This window comes from Sapajus apella, unplaced genomic scaffold, assembly GCF_009761245.1.
Source record: "Sapajus apella isolate SASKATOON/1434 unplaced genomic scaffold, GSC_monkey_1.0 scaffold86, whole genome shotgun sequence".
Classification (NCBI taxonomy): domain Eukaryota; kingdom Metazoa; phylum Chordata; class Mammalia; order Primates; family Cebidae; genus Sapajus; species Sapajus apella.
Genome location: NW_022437026.1, coordinates 6001920 through 6018543, shown reverse-complemented (window position 1 = coordinate 6018543; position 16624 = coordinate 6001920). Strand labels below are relative to the sequence as shown.

At 42.2% G+C, this 16624-nt stretch overlaps 1 pseudogene; it reads right to left on the bottom strand.

Moving 5' to 3' along the window:
• Positions 1-16624, bottom strand: part of LOC116534247 — a 42883-nt pseudogene that overhangs the window by 12117 nt on the left and 14142 nt on the right.

Below are 16624 nucleotides of genomic sequence, written 5' to 3'. Positions count from 1 at the left end.
TTTTTTTTAATGTGCATTTTATTGCTAAGTGAAGTATGTCCTGTTTTCTGCAATAATTCTTTCTCAGTCAGATTGCAATGTCAGCAGTTACTGCCACTCTCCTGTCAGCTTAAACACAAATGTTATCTCTTATCTTTTCTTAAAAAAAATTAAAAGTGTAGGTATTTTGAAGTACTGGGCTTATACTTCATTGGAATCCGTGTGTACAGCCATAAGCAGGTTTTCAAATCCAGTACTTAGTTTGTGTACAAATGTAAATATGTTCATTGTGTATGTATTATACAATGAGCACATGTAATGTATTAAAGGCTACTTACTATTGTTAAAAAAAAAAAAAAAAGATAAAGAAAGAAAAAAAATCCATGCAACTCACCTGTTTAAAATCCCAATATATGTGCAGTCCATCCGTAGCTGCCTTGGAGCATGGTTCTAAGGTGGGCTTCTCCTCTGCCTTGCCAGGGTCTGTCAGGCAGCGATCACTATCACTGGCCTCTGCAATCAATTGTCCCCATAGAGCTCCCCAGTTAGGTGATAGTAGACGTATTAAAAGACGGCAGAGGACTCGCCATTGGCATCATCAGCCAGCAGGAGACCCTAGCCAGAGGAAGGGCAGGAAGACTGATCTTGGAGCCCCTAGACACCCAGTCTCACCAGGAACACTGAACCCTCCTGGACAACACAAAGCCACCTCTGCTTCCCTCTGCTCCTTAGTATCCCCTTGAATCCAGGGAGAAGGCCAGTCCTAGGAGGGCTCCAGCGGAATCATAGCTTACATGGATGAAGAAGCTTGTCTCTGAAGAAAAAACAAAACTGACCTCCGGAATCTGTCACCGTAGGCCTCAGCTACAGATTTGTTGTCAGAAGATCTTCTTTCAAATTCCTGGTTTGACACGACCTTGCTCAGTGAGCTTGGACAAGTAGGTTGGTCATGTGTCTCCATTTTTTCATCTAAGTGGAAATGATATCTATCTATTGTGCATGCCTCAAAAGGTTGCTATGAGGGCAGCATGCAAAGTAAGAGGATAGATGTGAATAGTGTCTGTTAAAAAAAAAAAAAGTCCCCTGGCTGCACCTTCCACATGGTGCCAGGGCCCTTCCATCCCTTGGAGGAACATCTGCTCAGCCTCTCTCCTCTCGAGCTCTGTTTCCCTCTCTCTAGGAGAAGCACAGGTGGCTTCACCTGTCCACTTTCCCAGGCATTCGAGGAGCAGAGAGAAAACGGGGAGAGCAGTGGGAAGAGGGGAAAAAGGAAGGAACCAGAGGTGACTGTCAATGCAAATATCACCACGGAGAATGAATGCGCAGTTGGTGGAGAAACCGAGAGGGTCCAGGCAAGAGCTACAGTTTTCAAGGGGACTAGAAGCAGAGACAAGGAAAAGAGACGGGGATTGGGAAGCAAGGAACAAAAGGAAACTGGGAGGGTTGAGGGCAAAGAGGTGAGGAGAAAACCAGGGCAGGAAGGGCGTGTTGGGCAGGACAGGCAATCACATGGTTCAGGCTGCATTTTCTTTACAGTCGAACATGTAAAATCCAAAATGCAATTTCATCATACGCACTGTCCCAATACATCCCCTATGATGGTGTGTATTGGCTTCAAGAGTGGGTAAACATTTTTCAGGTACCAATCAAAAGTTTTACACTTCAGTTTTTCCTGGAGTGCCATTCTGGAAGAAATGTCCCCAAAATCTATTCCGGGGTTCTGTAAATAAAACACCAAATGTTTCTGTGCTTTGCATGAAAGCTCTGTTAAAACAAAGTATGGCCTGGGAAGAACTCTGTATTTCTATATTTGAGTGGTTGAATTGCAACCTAACTTAATAGATACACAAGATTGAAAACCTAACTTAGGACTGTGCACCTGTAACAATAGCCGAGTCTTGTCAAATCCCAGCAGCCGTACTTCAACCACTCACACACTTCCAGTGTTCAAACTGTGGTGTTCAAGTAAGGCAAATGTGGAGCTCTAGCCAATCCAGCTGTTTCTATATTTCACTTCTGACATCAGTTTGTCACTTCCCTTTTTGTGTCTATAAATCTTCTACCACATGGCTGCGCCAGAGTCTCTGAATCTGCTGTGATTCTGAGTGTGGCCCAATTTGCGAATCGTTCATTGCTCAATTAAACTCCTTTAAATTTAATTTGGCTAAAGTTTTTCTTTTAACAGCTCCTTAACTCCACCTGTGGGTATGGGTCATGCATGATGGAACTGAATATTTTTCTGATAGCCTGTGAAGCAACCTTGATATTTTCGTATTTCCAGGGAAAATGGGAAAATCTTATACACTAGAAAATTCTGCTTTTTCAAATTCTGCTCTTTTAAGGCCTGCATAGTGGGGCCGCTCATGTGTATGTCTCCTCATCGGCTAATGCAGACTGCTCCTGTTTGAGATGATATTTACATCAATAAATCCCCAAATCCTCCTCATCATGGCCAGAAAGGCTCTTGGGGCCAGGCACGGTGGCTCACGCCTGCAATCCCAGCACTTTGGGAGGCCAAGATGGGCGGATTGCCTGAGCTCAGGAGTTTGAGACCAGCCTGGGCAACATGGTGAAACCTCGTCTCTACTAAAAATACAAAAAAATTAGCTGGACCTGGTGGCACACGCCTGTAGTCCCAGCTACTCAGGAGGCTGAGGCAAGAGAATTGCTTGAACTCAGGAGGCGGAGATTGCAGTGAGCCAAGATCGCACCACTGCACTGCAGCCTGGGCAACAGTGCAAGATGCTGTCTCAAGGCTCTTGGAAGGAATACTCTAATACCAACATTTGGAGATTAAAAGAGACGTTTTAGAAGTGATATTTTGTGGAGAATCAATGTAAAATAATACTGAAGAGGCAAATTAGAAAAGGAAAGCAGAAACCACTTGTGTATCTGCCCTCCTCCCAGAATTTTCCCATGGGGCTCATTTAAGATCACCCCCTTTAAAAGTTTAGATCATCCTTTGATGGTTCAGCTGTTTTACAGACCATTCTTTGCACAGGTTGGGACAGTCACAGTATGACTCCCTAGGAAAAAAAAAAACTAAGGATTTCCTGGAGGATACTTGTTTTCCTATCATACGTTGGTATATTGGGACATCAGAATTAATTCTCACCCATCTTTCTTCAAACAATGAGCTAACTGTAAGAAGTTATGGGCAGCTTGGATTATGAAAGGACGGATTTTGCTGACTTTAAAGAAGGCTCAGGCATTTCTGCACGTTTTTACATTCTCCAGACCTAGAGATCCCAGCGTTAGCCTGGCTCCTGACCCTAGGAGTCCTTCCAGGCTTTCTCTTCTAGGTCCATCCACGGCTACCCACCATCCTGACCCCCTGGCTTTCTGGAGGCTACATCAGAACCCACTGTGATGGAGGAATGAGTTTGTCAATGAGATGACTGCTTCCTGTAGGTCGGCATGGCTCCACATGCTCTAGCCCAGAACCAGGGCTCAGGGATACGAGACAGCATAGCATGCCAACCTTAAGCAGCCAGGGTATAAAATGTGGGCTTAGCTAAGAAGTCCATCATTGGCTGGGTGCAGGGGCTAAGACTTTCATCTCAACCATTTGGGAGGCCAGGAGTTCCAGATCAGCCTGGGCAACATAGCATGACTCTGTCTCTACCAAAAAAACTTTAAAAAGAATGCTATCCTCATTCTTGTGTGTCCAACAAGATTACAGTGCCTTCTCCTACCACCCCACACCACACCTGCCATTTATGTCTCCCACTATGGAAGAGAGGTGAAGAACATGGAACTTAGAAGCCAGATTTCCTTGGTTTGAATCTTACTACCTGCATTACCATAAACAAGTTTCTTTCAACTCTTCGTGCCTCAGTTTCCTCATCTGTAAAACTTAGAATAATAAAAATAAAACCTATCCATCCCCTACATATGTTGTGATGGCTAATAAGTTAATATATAAAAGGGTCCAGAATGCAGTACTGTACTGTTACATAGATGTTAAAGCCGTTATTATCACACCATCAGGACCTTACCCTAACTCTTTTTTTTTTTTTGAGACGGAGTTTCGCTCTTGTTACCCAGGCTGGAGTGCAATGGCACAATCTCGGCTCACCCCAACCTCCGCATCCTGGGTTCAAGCAATTCTCCTGCCTCAGCCTCCCGAGTAGCTGGGACTACAGGTGTGTGCCACCATGCTCAGCTGATTTTTCTATTATTTTTTAGTAGAGACGGCATTTCACCTTGTTGACCAGGATGGTCTCGTTCTCTTGACCTCATGATCCACCCACCGCAGCCTCCCAAAGTGCTGGGATTATAGGCGTGAGCCACCGCGCCCGTCCTTTACCCTAATTCTTTAGGGCTGTGTTGGCACTTTTGTTTATCTCTCCCCGTTACATAGCCGCCATCTCTTCCTCTTTCATTCTTCCATGCTGCTGTACAATTCCATTACTCACCTGGAGAGGTATGTTCCAGGCCAAGTAGACCATGTGTTTGTGCTCATCCATCCAGATTTCAGCCACTAGCAGAGCACTGCGCTTTAACGCAAGGGTCAGATCCAAGGCATAGGGCTTGTGGTGTCTCTCTAGGTGACCAATCCAGGAGCAGGGCAAAACCTTGATCTTCCCTCCACACTGCCATACCTGCAGAAGAAGACAAAAAGGATCACCTGTGTTTCACAGTCAGTGAATTGCATAGCTTACTGACACAGGAGACTACATTTTAGAATTATTATTATTATTTTTTTTTTGAGGCGGAGTTTCACTCATGTTACCCAGGCTGGAGTGCAATGGCGCAATCTCGGCTCACCGCAACCTCCGCCTCCTGGGTTCAGGCAATTCTCCTGCCTCAGCCTCCTGAGTAGCTGGGATTACAGGCATGTACCACCATGCCCAGCTAATTTTTTGTAGTTTTAGTAGAGACGGGGTTTCACCATGTTGACCAGGATGGTCTCGATCTTTGACCTCGTGATCCACCCGCCTCGGCCTCCCAAAGTGCTGGGATTACAGGCTTAAGCCACCGCGCCCGGCCTAGAATTATTTTTAAAGAATGGACATTCAGTCCTCCCACTCCTGTCTTTATATTGCCCCCTATCCTTCTTAACTAAATCATCATTCCTTAGAAGTTTACCAAACTGTTTCTCTCCTGTCATTCAAACAACTGCTGAAATCATACTTCCTTCAGGAAGTCTTCCTAAATGCACCAAAGGAGAGGCAGCCTCTGCTCTCTTATCCCCAAGGAAAGTGCCCATGTCCTGAGAGGTGCCATGCCCTGAGCCACTCTCACTGCACTAAGTTGCTCAAGCCCCGTCTCTGCCTGCATGCTAGACAAAGGGCAGTGTGGCAGACAGACACCAAAATGACCCCATGATTCTCCTCCTGGTGTCCGCAGCCTTGCCTGATCCCCTCCCCTTGAGTGTGGGCCTGTGACCTGCTTATAACCAACAGAATATGGCAAAGATGCCAGGACATGCTTGATTACACGTATCACGAGTACACTGCAAAATGTAGAGTCCATTTTACCAAGACATGCTCTCTCTCGTTGGCTTTGAAGAAGCAAGCTGCCATGTTGTCAGCTAACACACGAAAAGGGAAGACGTTAAGAGTGGCTTCCAACTGATACCCAGCATAAAACCGAACGCTTCCTGAGCCTGGAAGACTTTAGGGAACTGAACGCTGCCAATAATAATGTAAGCCTGAAAGCAGTTCTTTCCACACCGAAGCCCAGATGAGAACCCAACTCTGGCTGATACCTTGATAGCAGCCTTACAGAGGACGCCGCTAAGCTGTGCACGGATCCCTGACCTGCAGAAACTGTGAGATCATGAATGCTTCTTGCTTTCAAACACTAAGTTTGTGATAACATTGTTATACAGCAATAGAAAACTGGTTTGCATAACTTGACCAAAAAATACCATGGCTTATGACCCAATTATAAACATTTGTTTTTATGGTCCTAATGGGTACAAAACATACTTGTCAAAACAAACATTCTAATGTTGGGCTTAGAAAACATGATCTTCATCTCAGTAGCTAATAGGACTATCTAATCACATTAGATTGATGTGATGTCTCCTGTGTCTTCTCTTCATGGTTGCCTAAGTGAGCTGCAGTTTCTAAGAGGTAATTAGCCCATAGCAGTGGCTACAACCTACCACGCTCATGCCAAAGGGAGCCCCTGAGATAAGAGTGTGTAGCTTAGCTCCCACTGGTTTAGTTAACATATCAAAACAGTGTCCAACTGAGTAGTCAGTCTCATTATCTGAATTTCACATTGTTTTCATCCTTTTACCACTGCTTAAAACCCTAGATTCGCCCTCCTCTGCACCCTGTTTCCCAGAATAACGGAGTAAAAAAAGCAAGGCTTTGAAATCAGACTGACCTATGTTCAAATTCTGGTTTCATCATTGCACACCTGGCAGCTAGAGTGCTTTGCCTCCTATCCTTCTTAACTAAATCATCATTCCTTAGAAGTTTACCAAACTGCTTCTCTCCTGTCATCCAAACAACTGCTGAAATCATACTTCCTTCAGGAAGTCTTCCTAAATGCACCAAAGGAGGGGCAGCCTCTGCTCCTTTATCCCTAAAGAAAGTGCCCATGTCCTGAGAGGTGCCATGCCCTGAGCCACTCCCACTGCACTAAGTTTCTCATGCCCCTTCTCTGCCTGCATGCTAGACACAGGGCAGTGTGGCAGACAGATGCCAAAATGACCCCGTGATGCTTTGCCTCTAGCTGCCAGGTGTACAATGATGGAGTAGGTTGAACCTCAATTTATTCATCTGCTAAAAGGACACAGCCACCATTTGGGTTGTCAGCAGGATTAAATGACATAACAAGGAATCAGATATGGCAGCCTCTGAAATAACTTGAGGTACACCTGCTCTTTCATTCTCCTTCTCTGGCTCTCCTCATTGATCCCCAGAGTCACGTGGAGGTGACATCCCACCTGCACCCAGGTATTATTATTCTTTCCAGCCAAACATTCAAAAATCCAAATGCAACCTTACTTCAATTTTCCTAGTTGATGAAGGTTTTCAACTCATATAAATTAGGGGCAAAAAATTAATTGTTGGCATAAAAAAAATCTTAAATTCAAGTTAAAAGTCAAGATTGCCTAGGCTGGGCATGGTGGCTCATCCTGCCTGTAATCCCAGCAATTTAGGAGGCTGAGGCAGGCAGATCACTTGAGGTCAGGAGTTTGAGACCAGCCTGGCCAACATGGTAAAACCCCGTCTCTACCAAAAATACAAAAATTAGCCAGGTGTGGTGGTGCTCACCTGTAATCCCAGATACTCAGGCAGCTGAGGCAGGAGAATCGCTTGAACTTGGGAGGCGGAAGTTGCAATGAGCCTAGATCACGCCTCTGCACTCCAGCCTGGGGAATAGAGTGAGACTCTGTCTCAAAAGAAAAAAAAAAAAAAAAAGATTGCTGTTTATGAAATAATACTCATAATTAGCTTTCCCAAAAAGTTTTCAAACTCTGCTCTTCCAATTTAGTCCCAGTTGCTAAACTCCTTTCCTCATTTATCTTTCTCTCTCTCTCTTTCTCACACACACATATAGAGACATTAAGCTTCTCCTGATAATATTACTTTGTGCCATACACTGTCCTAATACTTTTCATAAATTTAATGCTCACCATGCCGGTATCCCCCTTTAAGTAACCTGTCCATGTTCATCAGCTAGTAAATGACAGAGCTGCACTGTGAACCCGGGCAGTCACATGTTCAGTTCTGGCACTGTGTATGAATACACAAGGTGCTCAACAAATGTTGTTTTGTTGTTGTTGTTTTTGAGACAGTTTCGTTCTTGTTGCCCAGGTTGGAGTGCTATGGTGCAATCCTAGCTCACAGCAACCTCCGCCTCCTTGGTTCAAGCGATTCTCCTGCCTTAGCCTCCCAAGTAGCTGGGATTATAGGCATACACCACCATACCCAGCTAATTTTGTATTTTTAGTAGAGACAAGGTTTCTCCATGTTGATCAGGCTGGTCTTGAACTCTCAACCTCAGGCAATCCGCCCACCTCAGCCTCCCAGAGTGCTGAGATTACAGGCATGAGCCACCAAACCCGTCCACATCTCCCTTCTTAACTTTTCCTACCCATCATCTCCATTTAAACACATTAATTAATGAGCACCATCCCTACCATGGCCACTAGATGTCAGAATAAAGCATTCCATGCAGCTCTGTTGTTCAAGATCTACTACTGGATAAAGATCTTAATAAGTGCTTAGACGTTTTAAAAGGCAAATAGTCGCACACAAACCAAAAAGCTGGATATAAGCAGAACTGCTTGATACAAGGAAAAAGAGTGACTGTATATTTTAATCAAAGTCCATTTTTAAAATTACAAAATATTAAAGAAATAGAATTTCTTGTAGAAACTGAAATGGCAGTGTTCTATGTGTATTTGGGAGAATGAAAACAGAGAGACTCGGCCTAGATGTAGAAGAGGAGAACAAAGCATAAGGAACTCAGAAATAATAAGGGCTTTGGGTCCTAAGTTGAAGAACTGGGGTTCCAGCTAAATTCACCTAAAGCTCTGGTAGATAAGAAAACCCAGCCACAAAGACTAGGGTCATCCTCAAGACTTTGCTAAGTACCCTATGTAAAGCAATTCTTTTTGCATTTATATTTTGTGTGTTAGAGACTACTTGTACTCTTGATGTGTATTCTGCTCTACATATATAATTATAGAACAAACATCTGGGCACATAACCCACTAACTAAGGTCTATACTTCCCAGACTCCTTTGCACACAGGTGTGGCCATGTGACTAGGTAATGATCAACAGAATGTGAAAAGAAACAATATACACAACTGTCAGATAGTGCTCTTCAAAAGAAAGAGCTTGCTTTCTCTTTCCCCCTTTTCTCTTCCTACTGGCTAGAATACAAATATGGTGTTGAATGTGGCAGGACCACAAACTAAAACTCTTGGTCCCTATCACCCTAGAGCTGCCATATCAATCCTGAACTGCTTATGTTCAAGTAAGTTATAGGAAAGAGAAATTACTTTCTATCATGTTGAAGTTTCTGTTATTTTAGCCTCTGTCAGAGAAGCTGAATGAGCATTCTAATTAATATTCTCATAAAGTCCTATCAAATTCATTTTTACATTTTGACTGTACCATCATTCTTATGAAATACATTAAATGAAATGTTTCTCTTCATTTCACAAATGGGAAAACTGATCAAAACCACTGTATTTGTCTGTTTTCACACTTCTATAAAGAACTGTCTGAGACTGGGTAATTTATAAAGAAAAGAAGTTTAATTGACTTACAATTCAGCATGGCTGGGGAGGCCTCTGGAAAATTACAATCATGGCAGAAGGCAAAGGGAAAGCAAGGTACCTTCTTCACAAGGTGGCAAAAAGGAAAATGAATGCAGGAGGAACTACCAAACACTGATAAAACATCAGATCTTGTGAAAACTCACTATCAGGAGAACAGCATGGGGGAAACCCTCCCATGATCCAATTATCTTCACCTGGTCTCTCCTTGGACATGTGAGGATTATGGGGATTATAATTTAAGATGAGATTTGAGTGGGGACACAAAGCCTAACCATATCAACTATCATCTAAAAAACAGTTATTTTTCTCTGCCAAAGAATGATTATGGCTTAAGGTATAACCCAGACAAAACTCAAAGTTCATTTGTTAACATAAATGTGGAGTCCTGAGTGGGTCCTTATTGGGTACAGTACATGACTATGGGTCATCAGTTTCAATTAGAAAGAAATTAAAGAGAGTGGAATGAAATAAACTCTAGATGGGAAATTACTTTGTTCCTCCAGACACCACAGTGGAACAGAGATCACCTTGTCATAGGCATAGAATTTCAGGGCTTGGAGGGGGAAAAAAGGTCATCTTATAGAAGCTTAGTCCACAGTGAGTTATCAGAGACAGCATTAGAGCTCAGGGTCAGTGTTTGTTACGGTGCCACCCTGACATTCTTATTTTGTCATTTTTACTATTAAACATTTATTAAGGGTAAACTGAGTGCAACTCACCATAGTAGGTGCTTGATGCAGCAGGGATGGTTTAGAGGGCTTGCTTGTATGTTGCACACAAACTCGAGTGGCAAAGCAGGATTTTGACTTAAGTCTCTCTGTCTCCAATACCTGTGTAATTTCCACTATTTTCCATTGCCTCTTTTAATAGAAGCAACCCTATGTCAAGATATAGAGTTTTTATTAGTTTTTCTTTGCTTGTTTGCTTGTTTGTTTATGCAAATAGTGTTGTCATCATCTCAAAATAATGTATGACAAGATAGTATTGCAAGCCTCATGGGAATCCCTCAAACCAAAAAACATGCAACAGATACACAAAAAATAAAAAGCAAGAAACTAAATCATACCAACAGAGAAAATCACCTTCGCTAGAGGAAGACAGGATTAAAAAAGGAAAGGAAAGACCACAAAACAACCAGAAAACAGATAACAAAATAGCAGAAGTAAGCCCTTACTTATCAATAACAACATTGAATGTAAACAGACTTAACTCTCCTGCATGAATGAAAGTGCCTGCATGAATGAAAAAACAAGACCCACTGATCTGTTGCCTGTAAGAAACATACTTCACCTATAAAAACACAAATAAACTGAAAATAAAGGGATGAAAAAAGATATTCCATATGAATGGAAACCAAAAAAGAGCAGGAGTAGCTATACTTATATCAGACAAAATAGGCTTCAAGACAAAAACTATAAGAAGAGACAAAGAAGTTCACTATATAATAATAAAGGGATCAATTTAGCCAGAGACAACTTTAAATATATGTACACCAAACACTGGAGAATTCAGATATATAAAGCAAATATTATTAGAGCTAAATAGAGAGATAGGCCCCAATACAATAATAGCTGAAGATTTTAACATCCTATTTTCAGCACTGGACAGATCTTCCAGAAAGAAAATCAACAAAGAAACATCAGACTTATAAAATGCAAGAAAATATACATATATATATATATATATATGTGTGTGTGTGTGTGTGTGTGTATATATAGAAATATAGAAATATATATATATAGAGAGAGAGAAACATCAGACAATCTGTACTATAGATGAAAGGTATCGAATAGACATTTACAGATATTCATCCAACTGCTGCACAATATACATTATTTTCCTCAGCACATGGATAATTCTCAAGGATAGATCATATGTTAGGTCACAAAACAAGTCTTAAAACATTCCAAAAATAAAAATAATAGCAAGTATCTTCTCTGACCACAGTGGAATAAAACTAGAAATCAATAACAAGAGAAATTTGGAAAAGAATACAGATACATGGAAATTAACAATATGCTCCTGACCAAAGAACCAAGATGGCTGATTAGGAACAGCTCAGGATTGCAGCCCAGTGAAAGTGCAGAGGGTGAGTGGACACCGCATTTCCAGACAGATTTTTATTGCCCACAGACCAGGAGATTCCCAGGCGGAGGAGCCCCACTGGTCACCAGCACGCCTGTTTTGCCAGTGCCCCGGCGCGGCAGTTCTCCGTACAAAATACACGGGCCTGGGAGCCTTTTAGCTGGCAATTGGAGCTCCAGGAAGGCAGAGTCACCCATTCATCTGATTAAAAAGGGGACTGAAACAAAGATCCAGGCCAGGAGATTCCCGGGCAAAAAAGCACCACGAATCTCACCACTGTTTCAACTGGCGCAGTGGGTTGTGGCATGGGAAATCACACAGATACTGGAGCCTTTTCAACAGGCAACTGGAACACCTGGGAGAGAGTCGACTGTTCAACTAAAAAAAAAAGACTCTGAGGCACGGAGCCAGGTGATCAGGCTCGGCTGGTCCCACCCCCACAAAAAAACAGCAATTGGAAACGCTCTGGGTTGAGAGTTTCACAGCAAGCACAGCTGAACCCAGGAGGGTCAAGCTCTGTGGGGGAGGGGCATCCGCCATTACTGAGGCACTCCACCACTACAGAGGCAGTCCACCATTGCTGAGGCAGCCCACCGTTGCCAAAGCAACCCACCATTACAGAGAGAGTCCACCATTACAGAGGTGGGCCACCATTGCCGAGGCAGTTCTAACTACACCCATGTAAACAGAACTGCAGGGAAGCTCACATGGCAGCTGGGCGAAGCCCACAGCAGCTCAGCAAAGCCTCTGCAGGCATACAGTGACTACGCTGCCTCCTTGCTGGGCAGGGCAGCCTTGAAAAAAAGGTAGCAGCACAACAGAAACTCATAAATAAAGCCCTAACTACCCGGGACAGAGCACCTGGGGAAAAAAAGGGATTTATGAGTTCTGCTGCAGCAGACTTAAACGTACCTGCCCAGAAGCTCTGAATGAATAACAGAACTCACAGCTCAGCACATGAGCTCCTATAAAGGACAGACTGACTCCTCAAGCAGCTCCCTGACCCCCGTATATCCAAAGAGTCACCTCATAAAGGAGAGCTCAGACTGACATTTGGCAGGTATCCTTCTGGGACAAAGATGGCAGAAGAAGAAACTGGTAGCAACCCTTACTGTTCTGCAGCTGCTGCAGGTGATTCCCAGTCAAGCAGAGCCTGGAGTGGACCTCAGCAGTCCTACAGCAGAGGGGCCAGACTGTTAGAAGGAAAACTAAGAAACAAAAATAACTTCATCATCAACAAACTGGGCATCCACTCAGAGACCCAATCTGAAAGTCAGAAACTACAAGATGACAGGTGGATAAATCCACAAAGATGGGAAGAAACCAGCTCAAAAAGGATGAAAACACCCGAAGCCAGATCGCTTCTCCTCCTACAAGGGATCACAACTCCTCACCAGCAAGGGAACAAGGCTGGATGGAGAATGAGTGTGATGAAATGACAGAATCAGGCTTCAGAAGGTGGGTAATAAGAAACTTCTGGGAGCTAAAAGAACATGTTCTAACCCAATGCAAAGAAACCTTGAAATGCAAGAACGTTGAAAAAAGATTTGACAAAATGCTAATGAGATTAGACAACTTAGAGAGGAATATAAGCGAATTGATGGAGCTGAAAACACAACACGAGAACTTCACAAAGCATGCACAAGTTTCAACAGCTGAATTGACCAAGCAGAAGAAAGGATATCAGAGGTCGAAGATCAACTCAATGAAATAAAACGAGAAGGCAAGATTAGAGAAAAAAAGGGTAAAAAGGAATGAACAAAGTCTCCAAGAAATGTGGGACTATGTGAAAAGACCTAATCTACGTTTGATAGGTGTACCTGAATGCGATGAAGAGAATGAATCCAAGCTGGAAAATACTCTTCAGGATATTATCCAGGAAAACTTCCCCAACCTAGCAAGGCAGGCCAATATTCAAGTTCAGGAAATACAGAGGCCACCACAAAGATATTCCTCAAGAAGAGCAACCCCAAGGCACATAATCGTCAGATTCACCAGGGTTGAAATGAAGGAGAAAATGCTAAGGGCAGCCAGAGAGAAAGGTCAGGTTACCCACAAAGGGAAGCCCATCATAGTCACAGCAGACCTCTCAGCAGAAACCCTACAAGCCAGAATAGAGTGGGGGCCAATATTCAACATCCTTAGAGAAAACTTTCAACCCAGAATTTCCTATCCAGCCAAACTAAGCTTCACAAGTGAAGGAAAAATAAAATCCTTTGCGAACAAGCAAGTACCACCAGGCCTGCTTTACAAGAGCTCCTGAAAGAGGCACTACACATAGAAAGGAACAACCAGTACTAGCCACTCCAAAAACATACCAAATCGTAAAGATCATCAACACAATGAAGAACCTTCATCAACTAACGGGCAAAACAGCCAGCTAGGATCAAAATGGCAGTATCAAATTCACACATAACAATATTAACCCTAAATGTAAATGGACTAAATGTCCCAATCAAAAGACACAGGCTGGCAAATTGGATAAAAAGCCAATCCCATTGGAGTGCTGTATCCAGGAAACCCACCTCACATGCAAGGATACACAAAGGCTCAACATAAAGGGATGGAGGAAGATTTACCAAGCAAATGGAGAGCAAAAAATAGTAGTAGTTGCAATTCTCATCTCTGATAAAATAGACTTTAAAGCAACGAAGATCAAAAGAGACAAAGAAGGACATTACATAATGGTAAAATGATCAATGCAACAAGAAGAGCTAACGATTCTAAATATGTACGCACCCAATACAGGAGCACCCAGATACATAGGCAAGTTCTTAATGACTTACAAAGAGACTTAGACTCCCACACAATAATACTGGGAGACTTTAACACCCCATTGTCAATATTAGACAGATCAACCAGACAGAAAATTAACAAAGATATCCAGGTCTTGAACTAAGACCTGGAACAAGCAAACCTAATACACATTTACAGAACTCTCCACCCCAAATCCACAGAATATACATTCTTCTCAGCACCACATCACACCTACTCTAAAATTGACCACATAATTGGAAGTAAATCACTCCTCAGCAAATGCAAAAGAATGGAAATCATAACAAACAGTCTCTCAGGCCACAGTGCAATCGAGTTAGAACTCAGAATTCAGAAACTAACTCAGAACCACACAGCTTCATGGAAACTGAACAACTTGCTCATGAATGTTGACTGGATAAACAATAAAATGAAGGCAGAAATAAAGATGTTCTTTGAAACTAACAAGAAGGAAGACACAACATACCAGAATCTCTGGGACACATTTAAAGCAGTCTCTAGAGGAAAATATATAGCAATAAGTTCCCACATGAGAAGCAAGGAGAGATCTAAAATTGACACCCTATCATCAAAATTGAAAGAGCTAGAGGAGCAAGATCAAAAAACTCAAAACCTAGCAGAAGACAAGAAATAACTAAAATCAGAGCAGAACTGAAGGAGACAGAAACACAAAAAACCCTTTAAAAAAATCAATAAATCCAGGAGCTGGTTTTTTGGAAAGATCAACAAAATAGACAGACCACTAGCCAGACTAATAAAAAAGAAAAGAAAGAATAACCAAATAGATGCAATAAAAAAACTATAAAGGGGATATCACCACAGATTCCACAGAAATTCAAACCATCATCAGAGATTATTACAAATAATTCTATGCACATAAACTGGTAAACATGGAAGAAATGGATAAATTCCTCGACACTTGCATCCTCCCAAGCCTAAACCAGGAAGAAGTCGAAACTCTGAATAGACCAATAACAAGGTCTGAAGTTGAGGCAGCAATTAAGAGCCTACCACCCAAAAAAAGCCCAGGTCCAGATGGGTTCACACCCGAATTCTAACAGACCTACAAAGAGGAGCTGGTACCACTCCTTCTGAAACTATTCCAAATAATCCAAAAAGAGGGAATCTTTCCCAAATCATTTTATGAGACAAACATCATACTGATACCAAAACCCGGCAGAGACTCAACAAGAAAAGAAAACTTCAGGCCAATATCCATGATGAATATAGATGCAAAAATCTTCAATAAAATACTGGCAAGCTGATTGCAACAGCACATCAAAAAGCTTATCCACCATGATCAAGTAGGACTCATCCTGGGGATGCAAGGCTGGTTCAACATACACAAGTCTATATACATAATTCACCACATAAACAGAACCAAAGACAAAAACCACATGATTACCTCAACTGATGCAGAGAAGGCCTTTGACAAAATTCAACAGCACTTTATGCTAAAAACCCTCAATAAACTAGGTATTGACGGGATGTATCTCAAAATAATAAAAGCTATTTACCACAAACCAACAGCCAATATCACACTGAATGGGCAAAAACTGGAAGCATTCCCTTTGAAATCTGGCACTAGACAAGGATGCCCTCTCTCACCACTCCTATTCAATATAGTACTGGAAATTCTCACCGAGCAATCAGGCAAGAAAAAGAAATAAAGCTTATTCAAATAGAAAAGGAGAAAGTCAAATTGCCTCTATTTGCAGATGACATGATTGTATATCCCATCGTCTCAGCCCAAAATCTCCTGAAACTGATAAGCAACTTCAGCAAAGTCTCAGGTTACAAAATCAATGTGCAAAAATCACAAGCATTCCAATACACCAATAACAGACGTAAAGAGAGCCAAATCAAGAACGAACTGCCATTCACAATTGCTACAAAGATAATAAAATACCTAGGAATACAACTAACAAGGAACGTAAAGGACCTCTTCAAGGAGAACTACAAGCCACTGCTCAACGAAATAAGAGAGGACACAAACAGATGGAGAAACATTCCATGTTCATGGTTAGGAAGAATCAATATCATGAAATGGCCATATTGCCCAAAGTAATTTACAGATTCAATGCTATCCCCATGAAGCTACCAATCACCTTCTTCACAGAACTGGAAAAGACCACCTTAAACTTCATATGGATCCAAAAGAGAGCCTGCATAGCCAAGTCAATTCTAAGCAAAAAGAACAAAGCTGGAGGCATCACACTACCAGACTTCAAACTATGCTACAAGGCTACAGTAATCAAAACAGCATGATACTGGTACCAAAACAGAGATATAGACCAATGGAACAGAACAGAGGCCTCGGAGGCAACACAACATATCTACAACCATCCAATCTTTGACAAACCTGACAAAAACAAACAATGGGGAAAGGATTCCCTGTTTAATGAATGGTGTTGGGAAAACTGGCTAGCCATGTGCAGAAAGCAGAAACTGGACCCCTTCCTGACACCTTACACTAAAATTAACTCCAGATGAATTAAGAACTTAAATGTAAGATCTAACACCATAG